We start from the raw sequence: 6,000 nt of genomic DNA on the forward strand, positions 1-6,000 counted from the left end.
TACCTGGACAGTCTCATCAAACCTGTAGAGGACCACAACAAACCTGTCCACAATTTGGCAGTCTCTCTCAGTAAGGTCATAAAGCATGGGTGGGTGTGGGAAATTAGCAAAATTACACTTGCAGAAGGTGAGAGTTGAAATATAGCTGGATCAAAGAAAGGGGGGTGTACTCGTCCCGTGACTGTTATGCTGACCGAGAAGTAATTCAGGCTAAAACCGAGCAGCCACAATATTCCTTTCTCCAGGACTGACATCCCTCGTGTTCATGGGAAAACAAAAAGTACAATAAATCTGAATAGATAAGATGCGCTTTCAAAAGTATTTTTCTTGCCTTAGTTACAAACATGCACAACCTAGAATCCATCTTCGATTCCCCTCCCCGCACAGGCGCAATGGGCCGAATGGCCTCCTTCTGTGCTGTATTATTCTATGATTCACCAGATAAGTGCTACCACTTGGACACATCATTCACAAATACAGGGTCAATGTTCACGTGTGCACCAATGACACGCAACTCTACCGCTCTGCTTCCACTACTGACTTCAAAGCCATAATAACCAATTACCTATCTAACATCAAACTTTTATCTGAACACTGGCAAACCCAAAGCTCACCGGTACCTCCAACAAGGTCAACCACCCCCATTACCCACAATCTCAAAATCCTTCTCCACCCTTAGCTGACTTTCTTGCCTCACATCAGATCAGTTACCAGGAATGCACTTTTCCACCTCTGAAACAGTGCCTGTTTGTGCCCCTTCTGTACTCTCCCTCTTTTCATTGCCAAAACCCTAATTAACATCAACACCTCTAGAATTAACTTCTCAAATGCCCTCCCATTTACAAACTCCATTGCTCAAGTCTTCTCCCATACAACCCTTGCTAAAATTCTTGTTTATCTTTCAATCTTCACTTCTAATGAAAGATGTATATCCAAAATATGATAAACAGATGTTGCCTGACTGCTGTGCATATCCAGCATTTTCTATCGTTATTTCAGTACAACTGATTCAGGTTTCGGAAAATTCACTCACTCATTCAGAATGTTTTCTGGTCATTCTCACCTTCTTTGCTCCTTTGTCTTTTAACAATGAAGTTGCCTCTACATAAACTGAACTGCAAATTGTTCAGGTGTTGTGCATCAACTACCAGACAGAGTGAAAACACACATGAGTAAATCTCAACTATTGTGTCATGCAGGAATTTATTTCAGTGACCAACAGGGCCATTCTCTGCAAGATGCCCAATCATTTGAAACAGATCAACATATGAATGAAGTGCAAACCAGAGGCATTGAAGTGCATAGTGGACAAAGGGAATAAAATTAGAATTTGAAAAAAGAACAGAAAATGCTGGAAATCCTCAGCAGGTCAGGCGGCATCTGTGGAGAGAGGAGAAACAGGTCGCTGACCTTTCATCAGAACTCTGATTTTTAGGTTGACCTGAAACGTAACTCTGTTTCTCTCTCCACAGATGCTGCCTGACCTGCTGAGTATTTCCAGCATTTTCTGTTTTTACTTCAGATTCCAAGCATCCGCGGTATTTTGCTTTTATAACATGAAAAGTTTATGGTAAAATAGATAAGGGAGAACCAGTGGATGTGGTGTATTTGGATTTTCAAAAGGCTTTCGATAAGGTCCCGCATAAGAGATTAGCGTGTAAAATTAAGGCACATGGGATTGGGGGCAAGGTATTGACTTGGATAGAGAACTGGTTGGCAGACAGAAAGCAAAGAGTTGGAATAAACGGGTCTTTTTCCGTGTGGCAGGCAGTGACTAGTGGGGTACTGCAGGGATCGGTCCTTGGACCCCAGCTATTCACAATATATATTAATGATCTGGACGAGGGAACTAGATGTAATATCTCCAAGTTTGCAGACGACTCAAAGCTGGGTGGGCGTGTGTGCTGTGAGGAGGATGCCGAGAAACTCCAGTATGATTTGGACAGGTTGGGTGATTGGGCAAAAGCATGGCAGATGCAATATTATGTGCATAAATGCGAGGTTATCCACTTTGGTGTCAAAAACAGGAAGGCAGATTATTATCTGAACGGCAATAGATTGGGAGAAGGGGAAGTGCAACGAGACCTGGGTGTCCTTGTGCACCAGTCGCTGAAGGTAAGCATGCAGGTGCAGCAGGCGGTTAAGAAGGCAAATGGTATGTTGGCCTTCATAGCGAGAGGGTTTGAGTACAGGAACAAGGATGTCTTGCTGCAGTTGTACAGGGCCTTGGTGAGACCACATCTTGAGTATTGTGTGCAGTTTTGGTCGCCTTATCTGAGGAAGGATGTTCTTGCCATGGAAGGAGTGCAGCGAAGATTCACCAGGCTGATACCTGGGATGGCAGGAATGACGTATGAGGAGAGATTGGGTCGATTGGGCTTATACTCGCTGGAGTTTAGAAGAATGAGAAGGGATCGCATTGAAACTTATAAAATTCTAACAGGACTAGACAGACTAGATGCTGGAAGGATGTTCCCGATGGTCGGGGAGTCCAGAACCAGGGGTCACAGTCTAAGGATAAGGGTTAAGCCATTTAGGACAGAGATGAGGAGGAATTTCTTCACCCAGAGAGTGGTGAACCTGTGGAATTCTCTGCCAAAGAAGGCAGTAGAGGCCAATTCATTAAATGTATTCAAGAAGGAGTTAGATATATTTCTTAAGGCTAAAGGGATCAAGGGATATGGAGAGAAGGCAGGGACAGGGTACTGAATTTGGATGATCAGCCATGATCTCATTGAATGGCGGAGCAGGCTCGAGGGGCCGAATGGCCTACTCCTGCTCCTATCCTCTATGTTTCTATGTTTCTAATGGTAGTTTTGTCCTAATTGGGAACTTATTTTTTGTCCCCCCCCCTTTGTTTTAAAAAGGGGGCGCTTACGGTTTAAGGGGGAGAAATTCGGTATCGCACCATTTGGGGCGCAATTATCGGCCGGGTGCAAAGTTTAGCGCCTGGCGCTAATTATCACCTCTGACTGCAAACTTGGCTTCTATTGCCCGCTGGAAGTGATTGGAGTACTAAATCAGGCGCTGCACACCTCTTAAGGCACTAACGCTGAGGAGCGAAGTGCTACCTCAGAGCGCTGGCGAAGCTCATGTGATGTCAGTCAGCAATGGAACACACACACTGGCGCCGGCCAGTTCTTAAAGGGGAGGGTCGATCTTGCTCTCCATCCACATCCTGCTCATTGCAGCCTTGAATCTCGGCCTGGAGAGACCTGTACAACAAATCTGCTGGAAAGAACAATGGAGAGGCCCAGGGAAAGAGCTCAGAGTGCAGCCCCCACAGTCTCTTCTAAATCGATACAAATCAAAATGAACCTGCAAAGTGCTACTCAGTACCCAGATCTCCTCAACACAGCACTGAATATCTCTAAAAGTCTCTCTCTCTCAGAATGTGTGGTGCAAAAATGTCGCAGACAAAAAAAGGCAGGAAGCAGTCGCCTTTAAATAGCGCTCCCCCAGTCCCTTCCCAACTGCAAAATGCTCCTCTCAACCTGTTGTTGCTAGCGGCAGGCGGTAAGACAGGGGGCGCCACTCAATATCCGATCCTGGGCGCTACCGAGGCGTTACACGCTCGACTGATGTCACGATCTGCGGGCGCAGGAGATCGTGGCGGTAGTGTTTAGTGCCGCCGCAAAATGTCTGGTCAATTTTGCGCCCCATTAGCGCCCTCTTAAGGCACTAACGGGAGGCGCAAACAACTGAATTTTTCCCCCTAAGTGTTCTCGTTTGCTGATTTAATCATCCTTATCAATTAACAAAGAGTTGAGTTTAGCTGTTGTGTTAGATGTTTGCTGGTAAAAAAATGAATGGAGTGCAAACTTATTCTGAGGAAAGGTCATTGAGCTGAAATCTTAACTCTCCACAGATGCTGTCTGACCTGCTGAGTGTTTCCAGCATTCTTTGTTTTTATCTCAGATTTCTAGCATTTGTTTATATGAGTGAAGTGTTTGTTCTTCATTCACTTTGTGAATGAAGCTGCCTTTTACATATGTTCCAATTTGATCGCTGGATATCATTATGAAAATAAAAGTTTTTAAGATATTTAGAACATTTTAATGGCTTTCAGAAAAACACTGCAATGCTACCTTTCCCACAGTTAAACCATTTCTATTCTAAGAAACATAATGCATCACAAACCATTCCAACTCTGTGAATTAAGCACAATAAACATGACTGAAAGTATCTGAAAGGTTTCCACCTGTAGGGGGTTTTGGTTTGGGGTTTTGTGTCTGGCCAGTCAGACGTATCTGAGCTGCTCCAGCCCCGTGCGGTTCGAATCGCTTCCCCTTTGGTTCTGACCACCGGACTTATTTACAAGCAGCGATATAGACAAATGAGACCAGTGGTTCGGTGCAAAGAAAACCAATGTTTATTAAAATAGAGAACAATTACTATACAGAGAAAATCTCTATGGATGCAACACAATTACACTTAACGGGGGAGGAGAAACGGACACATCGAGGGAAAATGACTAAAATGACACTTTAGCAATTCCCCTGAACTCCCACCCTTTACACCTATCTAGATTGTCTTGTGATGGGCCAGAAAATTGATGCTCACCAGTCTAGGATGTTGAAACGTCTGCTCCATGCCCTGTTGCCTGTCGATGTTTTTAGGTTTTCACCGCCCCAGAGCAGAGATACCCCAGTAATTCAAACGTAACTGCGGGTGTCCTACTTCCCTGGACGGGCTCTTCGTCGACGATCCTCTCGCTGGGTTGATGATACGGCAGGGCACTGGAGGCGAGGCGAGAGAGAGAGAGATGGCTTCCCGAGGGACTAGTTATACCCTTCCCGGTAACCCTTATCTCCCACCAGATCAGCTCATTTCTTTGTCTGATCTGGACGTGTTAAAACTCATACAAAGGGTACCAATCTGGGCCCATCGACCTGGATGGCCGATTAATCGGTTTTAAACGTCCCATCAGTGTTCCCCTTTGTCCAACTGGTTTCATGATGGGGCCATTCCAGACTGAATGCCCCGTTGATCGTTTGTAAACAGCGTCGATGTTCTCTAACAAAGGTCTGAAATGCAGCTAAGCTTGTCCCATTACGTGTTGAATAGGCCTTGCCTGCCCTTGATTGCTTGTGCAAATGACCTTGATGGGTTTTAATCAGAGGCCCGAATGCCACTGGGTTTGCTTCTCATGCATAAATGCAGAAGGTCTGTCTGCATTCAGGTTTCTGGAAAATTCCTTCTTTGTCAGTCCAAACTGAAACTTACAGGCTTTTGCCATGAGGCTGACCGTAGCTATCTTGTTAAGCCCTGGGTTTTAAACTCAGTCCAACCAGGGTTTCTTTAATAAATCAAAAGTAAATCTTCGGGGGAGACATGAAATTTGCGAATCCTTTCACACCCTGAACATGTAACAACTGTTACATTTATCTTTGCATTGATCTAAGGCAGCTCCCCACCTCAGTAACACAAGTCCTTCTGGAAGTGCTGGGTGCTTTTCTCTGGTGCCTCTGGATTGTCTTTTCTGGCCGCAGGCAGCTGAGCTCTTGGGATAGTGATGCAATGTTCTCCTTGCTGGCTTGTACAGACATTCCACAACCTCTACAGCGATGAAAGTCACAATGTGTGACTTTGAGAGGCTTCAATGTGAGGAAGTGCTATCCAGTTTTTTTTAATAATTATTACTACAGGTTCCACCTCCTCATCCTCTCGCTATCTTCCAAGCTTAGTTGAATTTCACATTTTGGCTGCTACTCCAGACCCAAGCCCATTACTTCTATCTCCCCTTTTCATTCTCTTCTCTTTGCCCCTCTGGGCCCTCCTCTCCTTTCTGCTAGCCAGTCATGCCTCCTTTCATCTCTCCCTCTCGGGTGCTTTCCCCATTCCGCCCCCCCCCCAAAATTCGTACCCCAACCCTTCCCTATTCCTCTACCTTTCTACTGCTGCCACCATCCCAGGCTTGACTCTCTCCTGAATAAGCCCACAGCTTCCCTCTGTGCCTCTCTCTGCTTTCACTAGAGGGCCCATCGAGGCACTCGTCGC

The sequence above is a fragment of the Somniosus microcephalus genome, chromosome 26 (assembly GCF_052327205.1).
Source record: "Somniosus microcephalus isolate GS21.2 chromosome 26, FLI_Smic_1.0, whole genome shotgun sequence".
Classification (NCBI taxonomy): Eukaryota; Metazoa; Chordata; class Chondrichthyes; order Squaliformes; family Somniosidae; genus Somniosus; species Somniosus microcephalus.